We start from the raw sequence: 15,580 nt of genomic DNA on the forward strand, positions 1-15,580 counted from the left end.
GCATTTTTTTAAAAAATGAAACATTATCAGGCATTGTAATGGGTTGAATGGTGGCACCCCAAAAGATAGGTCTACCCAGAACCTGTGAGTGCAACCTTATTTGGAAAAAGGGTCTTTGCAAATGTTAGTAAGTTGAGGATCTTGAGATGAGATCATCCCAACTTATCCAGGTGAGCCCTAAATCCAATGATGTATCCTTACAAGAGAAAGACAGAGGGAGATTTCAGACAGAGGAGGAGAGGAGAAGGCCCTGTGAACACAAAAGCAGATCTTGGAGTGATGCAGCCACAAGCCAAGGAATGCCTGGAGCCACCAGAAGCTTTAAGAGGCAAAGAAGAGATTCTCCCTAGAGCCTTCAGGGGAAATATGGCCCTATGGACACTTTGATTTCAGACCTCGGACTTTCAGAAATGTGAGAGAATAAATTTCCATTGCTTTAAGCCACCAGGTGTGTGGTAATTTGTTAGAGCAGCCCTAGGAAACCAATACAGACATTAAATAGAAAAAGATCACAGACCTCTCTTTGATAATCCTGCCAGTCACTCAGCCAGAACAAGAATGACCACACCCTGAACCAAGAACCAGAGATCTGTTATGTACTTTTTTTTTTCCAGCTTATTTAGAATTGGCTTTCAGGAAAATACTGAATTTTGTTTAATTCAAAATATTTCAAAACATCACTCACCATCTCTAATTTGAATGCCAAATTAGAAACTTATTTCAGAAATTGTGATGGGCATGATTACTGCACACAAACAGAGTGCACAAACTTTTAGAAAAGGAATAAGCAGGGAGTTCCCTGGTGGTCTAGTGGTTAGGATTCAGTGCTTTTACTGCTGTGGCCTGGGTTCAATCCCTGGTCAGGGAACTGAGATCCTGCAAGCTGTGTGGCGTGGCCAAAATATTTTTTAAAAAAAGGAATAAGCAGATGCCTATGACCTCCGCATCCCTTCTAAGAGACTTTATTTTCTTAAGCTATGGTGACCCTGGTTGGGCATTGCAGGAAGATAGGAAAACCATTCCTATGTTAGTAAGGAAAAAGAGGCAGCCTATACATCCGGGCATAGGATTTCAGATGTGGTCCTATGATAAGAAAGGTAACATCCTATTTCAAACAGCATGAAAAATAGAAGAGAAAAAATAAATTGTGGACCACATATTTACTTGAGAACAACAGAGTAAATCAGAAAATCAGAGACCCTGATATAGATCTTGTTCACTTTTTAAAATCAGTTTATCTCCAATAATACTCCCAGAAAATAAGAATTTAGAAAAGAATTTTTTGAGGCAATTGTTTCACTCCCACAGACCACTTAAACAGAGCAAGCTTCTTTGTTTTAGCTTCAAGCATGATGCAACACAGGTGTATGTTTCACGACCAAATGACGATGGAAGCATAGATCATTGTATTTATCTTCGACAGTTACTATGAGAGGATAATTTGATCATTTCTACCAAATCATTAAATCAGAAAGGTAGCAAAATTTCCTGTAAATTGTGTATGCAAATTGCCTTTGATAGCACCAACATGCAATTGCTTCTGGAATCTAATAAAGCAAACGTTTTAGGTCTGCCCAGCAGCATTTACTTATCAGGCCAACATGAAACATAAAAATGATGTTTGGGAAGAACTTACATCACATAAGAGTCATTACAATATGATAGTATTATGGTGACCTTTTTGTTAAATGCTGTGGACATTTTTTGAGACAATTTTATTCTTTCTTAAATATTCTTTTAACTTTTTTAGACAATGTAATTTACTATTAGGGTTTAAAATTAGTATGAGCTAACATTACTCCATTTTAGTAACCCAAATGGAAAAATAAACTTTCCCCATTACAAGAACTTGTACAAGTCCTGGGGACAGGCTCAGACTGGGCTGGCTTGAGTCACATGATCATCTCTGGAATCACATGACCAATCACTGCAGTGGCTGCTGGGGGGCAGGGTTCTCTGACTAGCTGCTCTCTCCAGGCCCACGTGGTTGGAGTGGGCAAGGACGGGTTCTCCCTAGCAAGGGCAGCTGTGATGTTACCAAAAGGAGTAAGGGACAGAGCTCCTGGACAGGGCTTTCTCTGAGGTGTTACAAATTGGCTCTCTCCCTTCCTGTTCCATCTCCCAGGTTATCCCGAATAGGGGAGCATCCCTTTCCCTTTTGATCTTGCCATTCTCATCCTGAATTACACACCTATTCTGACTAATTCACCCATTCAAGCTCAGTTGGGAAAGTTTAAACTTCTTCCCCTTGCAAGGAATCTTTCTTTTATTCAAACACGCTTCCTACCCATGAGAAACAAAACATTATTCAATTACAAACCATCTTCTAAGCATTTATCATATGCACACATGAGTTCATTTAGTTCAATAAGTTCTGGGTTACTGTTCCAAATTTAAAACTAGTAAATGGAGATACAGAAAGGTTATGTAAGTCATGCAAAATCACATAGCTCATGAATGGCTGGACCAGGATGTGAATTTGAGCCAGATTCCAAGCCAGGATCTTGAAAAGGGAAGGCCTAATGCTGCCACACACTAGCTGTGTTATCTTCAGTAAATCATCTCCACCTGAACCATAATTTTAATCATCTATGAGGTCAGAATATTTATAAATCCTGTCCGGCCTATTCCATGGGTTCTTGGAAGGTTCTATGAGATGACATATGGGAATGAATTTTGCACATAATAAGTCACAGGTGCACACACATGATGTTTCTTTCATAGATCGAACCTCTAGGAAACTGTCTAGAGGGGGTGGAGGCATATCTAGTAAGATTTGGGGAATAGGAACCTCAGCGGATTTGAATACTGGGTGGAGGGACATAAAGTGATGAAGCGAATATACTGAGGCTCCAGCTGTGGGTTGGCAAGAGGCCAGGCAGGGTCCAAGTAAGTGGGAATGCCCAAATGTGCTGATTTTCCCATGACCGAGGGATTTCCTGGGACACAGGACTTTCCGTGCTAAAACTGGGCAAATCCTGAGCAAACTAAGATGAGTTGGTTGCCCTAGTTAAGATGAAAATCATTGGTCATCTTAATAGCAGTAAAAGGCATCCTCGTGAGGAAATGACTTGTGAACTGGCTATTTAAAAGCAGGGTGGAAAGTAACCCCACGGTGACTGGGTTTTGTGGAAGCGGCAGCCAGATTGTTTCAAAGGTGCCATCTCTCCAGCCCCTTAGAAAAGTGGAAGCAAACAATGCGTTTCCTGAAGTAAGGAAAGATTGATGAACCATTCTGGTAGGATGGTAGCAATTCTTCCCCAAACTCATAGCACTCTGGAAGTGAACTCTTCCCTTCCCCTAGGTTAGCAGGCACATAGTCTCCCACTCTGGGCCATAACACCCAGTCTCCTCTGGGGAGGAAGGGACAGCTCTGCTAGGAGTTAGGAGCCAAGAATGCAGGCATTTCACACCTTCATGCAGCCTTGCTTTCCAATGATGCCTCTTTGCCTAATTCCCTCTTCCCTTCAAAGGCTCTCTTTCCAGAATGTTCCTCTATCCTCTTGACTTGTGACTTGTAGCTGTCTTCACTTGTGTCTGTATATCCAGACAGGACTGAATGCCTGAAGGAGACCTGGCTTTGGAAACCTGGGATTCCTGCCCCACTCCACAAAAAGAACATTCCTTTTGGAAAACTCTTCAATCTTGTCATGTTCCAGTATCTTGTCACTTCTCAGTGCTCCATTTGAGATGTGCAATGACTCGGCCAAATATCATCTCTATGTCCCTTTAAACAAGTAGTTACTTCATATCCCTTTCTCACTTCCCTGTCAGTAAAGTGAGGTTGATAATTATGTTACCAAATGTAATTGGTGGTGGGAGGATTAAATAATTTCACACATGTGAAGTGCCTAGAACAGTGTCTGGATGCTAGTAGGTGCTCGATAAGTATTAGTGCTTTTTGTTTTTATCCAACCTACCTGCTTGTTGCATTAGCATTGCATTCTCATCACTTTCTGTAGAAAATGAGGTGTAAAGTTTCCCTTCCTTAGTGTAGCAGAAAGAGCATATGCTTTGGAAGTGTGTGATTATCTCCAATATTATACAACTCCCATACATTTTGATTTCCTAGTTTGCTAAACTGAACTAGGAGTCAACTAAGGTGGGTTCAAAGAGATAACACATGACCACTCATGAAACCAAGCAGGACCCTGGGGGGCTCCTGGGCATGGAAGCCTTTCTGTCCCCTGTTTCTTGACTGCAGCCTCTGTGACCTTCCCTGAGTTCCAAAGGGCAGATTCAGAACAGTTGCTAATCCGGGAAGGGAAGGGATACAAAGACAAGGGAGGGGCAGCCAGGAAACAATAGTACAGCCTTGGGGCAGGGTCCTGGTTCCACCTCAAGGAATACACATAACAATGTCTTTAAGCCCTTTAAGATGTCAGCATTCTTCATACTAGACAAAGACCCCCTGAGGCTACATTAAAGGAATCAGAGTGGCTCATCAAGATTACCTGAGACCAGATTAGAGGAGTGCAGGCCCTGAACACACCCTAAGCTTATCGGCAGCCCCGCCCTTGAACCATTGCTCTAAAACTTCTAATCAAATCCTCCCAGGTTGGGACACATAGTTTTTCCAGGCAGGAGCCCACTGTGTCCCCCTTTGCCTGGCAAAGCAATAAAACGATTCTTTTCTACTTCACCCAGAACTCTGTCTCTGAGACTTGATTCAGCACCAGTGTACAGAGGCCGAGCTTTCAGCATCACTCCCTCCTGTGGGACGCCCCCCACATAGCTTACACTCTATATACAGTATAGGGTGGAACCCTCGGACTGATTTTACGTTATGTCACTAGACTGTAAGCCTCTTGAAAAAAGGTCATGTTGATTTTAATCTTCTTTCCAGGGCTTAACTCAGTATCGGTATAAAAGGAGAATCAATGGATGTCTACTGAAGTGATGGTACCTGGATTGTATTTGGTGATCTATGAATTATGGTTTTCTTTCTAAGGTTATAGAGCCAGTTAGTAAAATGGAGGGTGCCTGTTCTGACATTTTGTTCCTTAAATCTATTAGTAAATTTGCCTTACAAGGAAGGATATTGAGAAAATAGCTATAAAATATCTTTAGTTCATGAGCAAAAATAGGACTTAGAGACTACGTTACATAGTTGAACTACATTTCTATTTTCAAAATTAAGCCTGTTGTAGAACATCTGTTTATTTCATCTTCAGTTTTAATACATTTTAGACAAGGTGGAAACTTTCAGGACACAGTCATCAATATTTCTGAGCAAGAATCCTGGCTCCTTTGTAATTAAATTGCCCTTTCCTGCTAATTTGTGTGCGTCCATATAATATCCCTTCCCTCAAATTAAAAACATCACTCACTGACGATGCTTAAAATTTGAAACAAAGGTAGAGAAGTGCAAAGGGACAGGGCATAGAAGCAATCAAACTGGATATTTCTCCTGAGTTAAGGTATTTTTATTCCTTTACATCTTGTCAAGTGGTTACTTTTGTGGCGAAAGCAGCTGTACTATGGGAACATATTTGATGGGTAACAGGTTTTATATTCACAGATGTCAATGATGAAGCTTGGAAACATTTTTTATAAATGGAAAAGAAGCGTGAACAATCATTTTTTCTCATCACAAGTTTGTAGTCTAAACCTGTTTTCATCTCGGATAAAACTGACTTTCTACAGCAACTTAGTATAGATGTGAAAAAATCCTTGGACTATTACTGTATATTCTGTTGACATGGAACTAGAAGAAGAAACTGAGTCAACTAGAACATAGTTCTGTTTCTGCAACATGTACTGTAAGGTCTTCTCATACAATTTTAGAAATTCAAACACCCAACTCCAAAATAATGAAATGATGGATCACATTCCAAACTTGAGAGAGGCTATGTTAGGAAGTGGAAATATTTTTCCAAAAGGATTTGAAATAGCAAAACATGGCATGCCTCTTACTTAAAATTCTAAAAGATTTGTAAACCTAGGCAATTGACTCTTATTAGCATCCCCCAACTGTGGTTTATTTTTCCATCTTGACCTTCTCAGTTATTCTGTTTCATTTAATGAAGGCAGATTTCCCAATCCTTGTTTCCTAATGTTGGCCTCTTGAGTCTGATTTAGCCAGAATAGTGGTGATAACATGCAGAATTTAATAGGGAAGGGAAATAGCTAATTACATATGCTATCAAAGGAAGTAAGGAAAGGCCTGGAGAAATGATACATCCCTAGATCTCAGAGTCACACATCATGGCACAGAATATCGAGCCTGCAAGATATGGTATGGCTGATGTCAAGGTGTCAGCTAGAAAATCTTCCACAGATAGACCCCCAAATTTTACCTGCACTGTTCCCTCTGTTCTCCTGATAAATTTTTATATGAATTTTGAAAAAAAATAATGACACAAATGTGTTATTCCAAATAGAAGGACTATGTCATCACTAAATTAGCTGGAACTCTTAACAATTCCCACAATGTTGGCCAAAGGAAGGGCCAGCTCTGGGCTGGCCTTTTGCAAGAACCATTTAATAGCACTTGCCATTGCTTCTTCCCCATACTGGGTCCCTGCCCTCTCTCCAACCCCCCATAACAATTTTTCTCTCATTCACACTCAAGTGTAAATCCACTCACTGGAGATTAGGCAGCCTTGGAGATCTATACCAATGATCTCATTTCACTAGGAGAAACATGCAGCCAGAATTATGAGTTTGGAACAGAACATAAAACTAGTCAATGCCAGAACTATGTTTGTTGACTTTTTTCTCTGTCATCAGTGTCAACAGTTTTTAGAGCTATTGTGATCTTCAACATTAGCCAAAAATGTGTTAGAAAGCTAAAATAACAGTTAATAGGCTAACCCAAAATACAGTCATGCCACACCAAAGGTGAGTTCATGCTACCAGGAGGAGGAGCAGAACCTCAGAAGCAACAGCAATGTTTGTGAGGCTCCTGCAGCAGAGTGGAGAGCCTACAAGTTTGCCTTCTTATTTCAGCAGATACCACTCAGGTACAACTCCTCTGTTTCCAGCTACTCACTTGCCTGCAGAAATTATCCAGGAGAAACCAGTGGTTGCTACAGCTGTGGAAGCATGAAAACAGTTGGGCTTGTTAAACAATTTAGAGCAACTTCAGCAGGATAAGTTTTCCAGAAGGATCTAGTTGCCTTCTTTTTATCACAGCCTCATGAAGTTTACAGCTGTCATTTATCCAGGACTATAGTCTTTTTCATTTATTCCTAAGTTCACCAGGTGGTGGAACCAAGGTGGTGGGATAAAATAATGGACTAGTGCCCCTATCTTGAGGCCAACCTTGTTGGCATCCTCCCTAAACTTTTCCCTATTTATGACAGCCGCCTAAGTGTTATCAATCCCACTTCTGGTGACTGAAATTTTACCATAAGCTTAACTTCTCAAGTTTCAGAATCAAAGGCTTTTGTTGTGATGCAGTGGATGAGGTAGGAAATGGGTGATAAGAAACCAGAGAGGGCACTCACCCACTCCATTTAGGCTGAGCCTGCCCATCCTTAAAGCTTGCTTTTGGGGCTGGAAGATTCAGACCTGGAGTCACATTGCGCCTTCATCACGTACTAGCTGTGTGACCAAGAGTTCACTTAACCTCTTGGTTCCTTGTTTCCCTTATTTGTAAAATAGGGATAGAAATAGATTAAATTAGAATGCCTGACATATAATAAATGTTCAATAAATTCCAACTACTGTTATCATATGTTCAAAATGGGAATAATAATACCCATGACCCATGGCTGAGGTCAATAATGCTACCTACACAACAAACGTTCTTTAGTCTCAGCGCAGTGAGAGTTTATTTCTTATGTCCAGTCCAATGTGAGTAGTGGGGCAGGGGCTCAGTTCCATGTGGTCATTCAGTGGTTCAGGCACCTTTCATTATTCGTTTCTCCTATCTTCTAGAACCATATCATCCTCTTAATTCAGCTATAGGTGGGGAAATGTTGCTGGGAAAAGAGAAACTGGGAGAAGGCACACCAGTTTCAACCACACATCACCTCTGTGGTTGTTCTGTTGTCAAAAACTCATCACATGGCCTCATCTAGATGTAAGGGGGATGGAAAAGGTTGTTTAGCTACATGCCTAGTAAGACAAAGACAACACAGGTTCTGGAAGGCTCTTGAAGCATCAGTCACATTTATCTCCAAGGACAGTGCTGAGAATTAGGTGAGATGCCTTATGTTAGGTAGAGGAGAGTTAGTCTCAGCACCAGCCTCCTTAAATATAGCTACTGTTACTATTAACCTCACATCACTGGGTTAAGGTGGGCACACTTTGTGAAAAGAGCAAAGTCTGAAGTTTATTCTAGCATGTCTTGCTACTGAAGCCTTCATAGACCCGAAGGTGAGGGAGACCCATGGTTACTTCTGCACAGTGACCATCCAGAGACCGGTGACCCAGAAAAACAGCACCAAGGCTCTCCCAGAGCTGCTGGTCACTTAGAGAAGAGAAATAACAAACAAAACAAAAAAACCCTTAATTTTAATATGTCTGTTTTTAGATCTAAGAGATTTCCAAATATTGCCTTTTTTTTGTATTATGAAAATATTTTACCCCGGCTCCCCTGCTTTTTAGCTGTCAGACTTTGGCAAGTTATTTGAATTCTGTAAAATAACCATCTGTAAAATGAGGATAGTACTGTTCTACTTCAGAGGGTTTTTGTGATGATGAAATGGCATGATGAATGGCAAGTAACCCTGGGCTTGCAGTAGTGGAGACTTAGGGACAAGGTGCTGTCTTTTTCCTCTTCCTCCTCCCTCTCCTCCTCCTCTTTCTTTTCTCCACCTTTTAAATGCGATTACTATTTCTATAATCATGCATTGTCAAATCGAACAATGTTTGTCTCTTTGACTTTCTCTTTGACCGAGGATAGCATCCTGAAGTGGTTGGAGAAGCCTGGACTTTGGAATAAGCGAAGGTTGAATCCCATCCTGACTCACACTTGCTCACTGGGTGTGGGTCCTTGGGCAACTCACTTGACTTTTCTGTGTGTATTTATTCATCTTTAAAATAAGGTTATGATTTCTAACATTAAAGGGTTGATAAGAGTCCGGTAAACCAATAATTGCTGTGCATGGTATAAAATGAAAACTAATTTCCTTGTCCAACATGGGAATTCTCAGGGGGCCTAAGAATTTGTAAACTGTAAATTGTAGCACCCTGGGACCTCAGAAGAACTGACGTACATTCACATGAGTATTTTTTATTGACAGATCCAGTTCCATGCTGTTTTATAATTTGATTTTATTAATAAGTCCAATACTTAAGTGTGAAAGGTTCAGGGCTTAGAACTGATATCTTGTGGTTTTGACTTGCATTTCTCCAATAGCTAATGATGTTGAATATCTTTTCATGTGCTTATTGGCTACTTGTATATCTTCTTTGGAGTAATGTCTATTCTAGTCTTTTCCTCATTTTTGAATTGGGCTTTCTTTTTTTGTTGAGAACAAATTACTTTTCAATAAGCTTTTAGTTTGTGGTAATTGTGTCTAAATGAAGTGTATCTTCAAACTTATTTAATTTTGTTTACTTGATCTGTCAAATTTAGAGAGAGCTGTTTAAAAGTTTCCTGCCTTAATTACAGCTTTGACAAATTCTTGTATTTCTAACAGTTTGCTTTACACGTTTTAATGCAAGATTGTTTGATGCTCTAGGGTTCATTGTGGCTTTGATTTCTCGGTGTTATACCTTTTATCAATATAAAAAGTCCTTTTACATCTGGTTGCTTGAATTTTGCCTTGCCTAATATTATCTCTCCTGTTTTTTAAAATTAGCTTACATTTGTTTGGTGTATTTTGGGCAAATCCCTTTATTTCAAACTTTGTGTCAATTTACTTTATGCATATCTCCATAAACAGCTTATTAGCAGGTTGTTTATTTTTACCCAGTTTAAGAGATCTTGTATTTTTTAAACTCAGTGTGTTGCCATCATTGAAATGTTGGGTGTTAGTCCTGCTGTCTTTTTCTGTTTTCTTTCTGAGGTCTTATGCTCCTTCATTTTTCTTTTCTACTTCTTGACTTTGCTAAACGTTCAAGTTCTTTTTGTTTTATTTTTTCTCTCATTGCGGTTTATAGGATTTACATCCTTTTTCTTTTTATTCTACTAGTGTTTACCCTAAGTTTTTCACACATACAAGATGAGGGACAGATTTAGAGAATGATGATTTCCATTTTGGAAGGAGTTAGAGATGGTGTATGTCATTGACATAGAAATAGCTGGTGTCTGTCACCTCCAGGTCTAAACACACATTTGTTCCTCTTCTGGGAAAATGGACATGTCCAGCCTGATCCCTGGCTAACACCGAACCACCCTTCAGCCTCCAAATAGAAAGTCCTCTCTTAGGAAGCCTTTCCTGGCTCCAAGTCTTGGGCAATGTTCTCTCCCAAGTGCTCCATAGCATTCTGTCCTTGGCCTGTCACAACACTTTCCACCCTGTCTTATAACCAACTTTTCTTCATCTATCCTTGTGGAGGGGACACTATGTCTTGTTTACTGTTTCCAGCACCTAGCTATTCACTATGTGAGGCCCAGAAATCTGCTCCCTGTGTAATACTGATGGGAAACACTTTTCTAGGACCAGAGACAATATAATTGACATGTCAGTGAGATGAACTTTAGTGGAGACAGCTAAAGTTTAATCCTGGGGCAATCTTTCCACATGTCAGGGAAAGAACAGTCTCAACAAAGGGATTTTAAATCCATCTCCTTGGAGGTTATCATGTCCTGAAAAGTCTCACCCCAATTCTCAGTCCATTTGTAGGCAATTGCTGGAGGTAAATTAGAAAACAGCTAGCTCCTAGGTCACAAAGAAGCTGAGAGAGAAAATCTGCCTGCATGTTGTTACTGCTGCTAAACACTGTGGTACATGTTTGGTGAGTGCATCTAAACTTCTGGAGAGCATATCTGAGGCCGGAAGTCATGTTGCTTTTGATTTCATTCTTGGCAATCTCTGACCTGGATGAAGCGTATTTACGTGCACTAGCCCTCACACCCTGTTCTTAATTGTCTCATGCACTGAAAGGTAGAACAGGACACCTGGGAGGCCAGTTGCAGGAGAATCTGTCACCTGTTTCATCAACCTGTGCATCCTCTGTATTTGTCTGAGACCACCTTGCTCCAGTTACTTAACCACAGTGACAAAGATAATTCGTGGTGAGATTAATTGAAATTGATATCTCCTGTGGCTGATTGCTCACACTGGGAGCTCTGCTTACTCCTAAAAATTGCCACAGGGTCTGTGTATATGTAGGTGGATGCAGAGGAAGGCAGGGGCAGTGGACAAGAGGAAATGGTGAGATGGCAGTGGGGCCTGCTGTGCCCACCTGGTCCCTCATCAAAGGTGACCTCACCTGCTTTGATATGTTGAAGCACCTACGTTACACCAAGACTTTACTTCTTTGCCTGGTTTGAAAGCCTGTCCTTACTGATGTGTTCTCTTTCAGAAATGTGATTGAAACAGTTCATTGATTCCAAGTGCTTTGAAATTGTGGTATTTATATCCAAAACTACTGTCTGTTTTCAATATTAGGTTTGGAGCTTGTTGGCTATAATTAGATACCAGTGTGGTGCAGTACTTTGGAGTTTGCTTCTACTTCAAAACCCTAGAACCAGACTATTGTACCCCTTTTAGGCAACTTTATTTGTTATAGGGAGTACATGTCTTAGTTGCCTCCTCTTCCTTCTATTGGTGGAGGGGATTTTTGCCCCAGGGTTATGAAGATGGCCAAATACGTGACATCTGACCCTGGACAGATGAGACTGGCAGCAGTGTATGTTACTTGCACAGCCTTAGAGAGGAGGACTTCATACACCATGCAGGGTCAAACAGGGGTTGCACTTGGGAGCACGGTCTGTGAGAGACAGGCTTTGTGGTATCAAGAGGGTGAGGTGCTCCCCGGTTCCCTCGGGAGGATGGGATTGACTTATTTGAATAATTCTGTGGGCTGGCAGGGAACTGAAACCTGCTACTCAGGAAGAAGCAGGCCCTGTGCCTGGGCCCCATGATAAGGAGGGTTGTTTGGCAAGAAGACCTTATCCATGGGAACAGAGTAGGAGGGGAACTTGCTGTTAGGCCATTCAAGGACCTCCAAATTTTATCAGATGTCAAGGCAGCACATCATAGGGAGCCTTAGTCTCAGGCCTTACACCACAGTATAACACCACCATGAAATGACAAGAAACATCATTCTCATCATGATATACAGAACAGAACCCAGGCATCCCTGGGCATCCTGATCATAGGATATAAAGTACAATTAATGATGTCATTCTTAGCTGTGTAAACCTCCTAAACTTTTGGCTTTTTAATGTTCCTCTGTGGCTTAACTATTTCTTTCTGGAGATATAATTGATATATAACATTGTTTAAGTTTAAGGTGTACATTGTGTTGATTTGATGCATTTATATTTCGCAATATGATTACCTTAACATGCTAGCATTAGCTAAAACCTCTATCATGTCACATATTTGTCATTTCTTTGCTGTACTGAGAATAATTAAGATCTAGTCTCTTAGCAACTTTGGAGGTTATAAATACAATATTGTTGACTATAATCACCATGCTGTGCATTAGACCTCCGGAAATTATTTATCTACTGAATAAGTAGATACTTATTAAGTTTGTACTTGCAAGTTTGTACTCTTAATCTCTCCCCACTTTCCCTTCTCCCATGCCAGCACTCCCTGGTAACCACCATTTTGCTCTCTGATTCCATAAATTCAGCTTATTTGGATTCCACATAGATCCACTGTGAGATCATACGGTACTTGTCTTTCTCTGTCTGACTTATCTCACTTAGCATAATGCCCTTAAGGTCCACCCATGTTGTTACAAATGGCAGGATTTCCGTCTTTCTCATGGCTGAGTAATATTCTATTGTGTATATATATCACATCTTCTTCATCCATTCATCTACTGATGGACAATTAAGTTGTTTCCATATCATGGCTGTTGTGAATAATGCTACAGTATATACTGCTTAAATATTATTTTATTCCAGAGGGAGAAGGACCAGATGTTCCTTTAAAATAAAACCCTTCATCTGACCTGGAAAGGGTAAGCTGAACGGAAACTCTGTTGGCATGCATTACAGTTGATTTTTCAAAGTAATAGGAAAAGTAGTGAGAGTTATTTTGGGGGAAACATTTTTCATAAAAGAAGTCAAAACATGTGGACCAAATTGATAATACCAGAATAGATGAAGAGATATATAGTGAGCACAATACAATAAGGACAAGTTTAATTTAAACTTGACAAGTCAGAGTTTAAGTTACCTGTTGATGAAGTAAAGTTGAGTTTTTTAGACCTTCTGCAGGGAGGAAGAATACCACCATATATATATATATATATATATATATATATATATATATATATATATAAAGAGAGAGAGACAGAGACAGAGAGACAGAGAGAGAGAGAGACAGAGAGAGAGAGAGACAGAGAGAGAGAGAGAAATATATATTTATATATATGTAAAAATATTTGTGTGTATTTACGTATGTCTATTCCAAAATATTTCCCTAGTCTGTGAGGTTGGATGAAGTCACATTAATATGACCACTCAAATTTCACAGGCTCACAATAGCCACTTCTTCACAGGATCTCATGTTCAAAGTCACTCCAATTATAATGGCTTCTCTGGGGTTTTATCACACAAATAAATATGCTCTACTGGGTCCTACTCTGATTCCATCAGGGAACCTTATCTTCTGTGAGCTTCCACTGATAATCACTGTGCTTTCTGGGCACAATGTTCCCTCTGGGGCTTTGCCACAGTTCCTGAGATCATCACCAAGACAGTGGAGATGGGCTGGGCACAACAGTGAAGAAGTGACGTGTTATCCCTAGAGGTGGGACAGGAGTTCCTCTCCCCAACTGTGTTATAGCTCCTCACCAGTTTGAAGACCCAAACAGCATGGCTTAGGGCTCACCCATCTTTCTCCTGACCCTGACTACAGGCAACTGCCCAACAAATTTTTCCAGAGAGTCTTCTCCCCTCACCCCATTCCCATGTAAACCAATTGACATAGACACATGCACAGATGTGTATAAGACTCAGCTTAGGTTCATGTGGGAACCTGACCCTGGTGCCTATTTCATTTTTCCTGGATTCTTAGAGGCTATTGAATGTACAATACACCACTGTTATAGCAAGAATTTATTTGGGGGGGGAGGGATGGAGACGTTGGGAAAAAGAACTACCATATTAAACACACATTTGATTGTAAGAGGTATCTCAATTTCAAAAACTTCCAAATGTGAAGAAGAAAATCAACCCCAACATTGAAGGAGGTGTAATTTAGTGGAGATATCTTGGAATTCATTTTACCGTTTTGTTCTTGAATTTCTTTAACTAAAAAAACTGCCTGATACTTTTCCAAAAACGTATTGAACATTCAATGTGTATCTATGAAACACAGAAGTTCAGAGATAGAAAGGGTGCATTCCCTATTAACAAGTTGTGGCCCAGAGATATTGGTGATATGGCAAAGGAACAGAACCTGGTATGACTGAACAAGGAGATGCTCAAGTTTTCTGTCTCCTTGTCCACTATTCTTCATCCAAAGGAAAATAATGTGCATTTAAAGTAGTCATTTTGGGGGAGTTCCCCGGTTGCCTAGTGGTTAGGATTCTGGGCTTTCACTGCTGTGGCCTGGGTTCAATCCCTGGTTGAGGAACTAAGATCCTGCAAACCATAAGGGACAGCCAAAAAACAAACAATCAAATAAAAATAGTAGTCATTTTATCATGAGAAGTTTCTTTAAAATCAAATTTGCACTTATTTTATTTACTGAAAGAAGTGAAACACGCACTTAATTCTTTAGAAGGTGAACCATCTGTAATTCAGCCAGAGAAGGTAGGCAATATTTTTATCTTACTAATTTAGTAGGACAGCTGTAACCAAAAGTAATAGTTTATAAATATTGAGTGTGCCTTACTAACAATGTGGAATTGTTTTAAATAAAATAAACACATATATATTTGGATATATTTTACATAATAAAATAAGTATGAGGTTATATAAAAATCAAAGACAATTTCAGCCAGATTTATATGATAAAGTTAAAATATTGGGTTATACAACACATATTGGGATTTTAGCTTTTCCTTCACTTTCCTGTTGGGTTGGAACAGAAACACAATGCAAGATAATTCACCATAAAATTACTAGTATGAATAGGAGGCCTCTGTAATGTAGATGGATGCAACGACAAATAAAGATTAATAATTTTTCTTTTTCTTGGTAATAACCAGTTATGAAAAATAGTGGAAAAATATTTGATTAATAATATAAATAGAAAAATAACTAGAATGAATTTTATACAAAAGGAATTCATTTGGCTGCAAGAAGCAGAGAACTGAAGTAAGAGTAAGTTAAATTGAAGAAGTATTGTTGCATGTTTAAAAGAAATATATTCAAGAGATAGACAATGAAGGGCTAAAGTGGTGGTTCCTTAGGCACCCAGGTTTTTTTTCCCTTTTCTATTTCACTGTCTTTGGCTGCAAATTCTGTCTCTACAGTTGCATCATAGTCCAGCATAACTGATCAGTTTCTTCCCATCACATCACATTTGCATTAATCAGTCTCCAGCTGCAG

The 15,580-nt window shown here is 39.8% G+C and overlaps 1 non-coding gene across 1 annotated transcript; it reads left to right on the plus strand.

The window, feature by feature from the left end:
• Positions 1-796: 796 nt before the first annotated feature.
• On the plus strand, positions 797-868 carry TRNAK-UUU (transfer RNA lysine (anticodon UUU)). Its single transcript has one exon. It is a non-coding gene; the product is annotated as a tRNA-Lys (tRNA).
• Positions 869-15,580: the final 14,712 nt, after the last annotated feature.

This window comes from Aethalodelphis obliquidens, unplaced genomic scaffold, assembly GCF_003676395.1.
Source record: "Aethalodelphis obliquidens isolate GAN/ISIS:26980383/991018 unplaced genomic scaffold, ASM367639v1 scaffold49, whole genome shotgun sequence".
Taxonomy (NCBI): domain Eukaryota; kingdom Metazoa; phylum Chordata; class Mammalia; order Artiodactyla; family Delphinidae; genus Aethalodelphis; species Aethalodelphis obliquidens.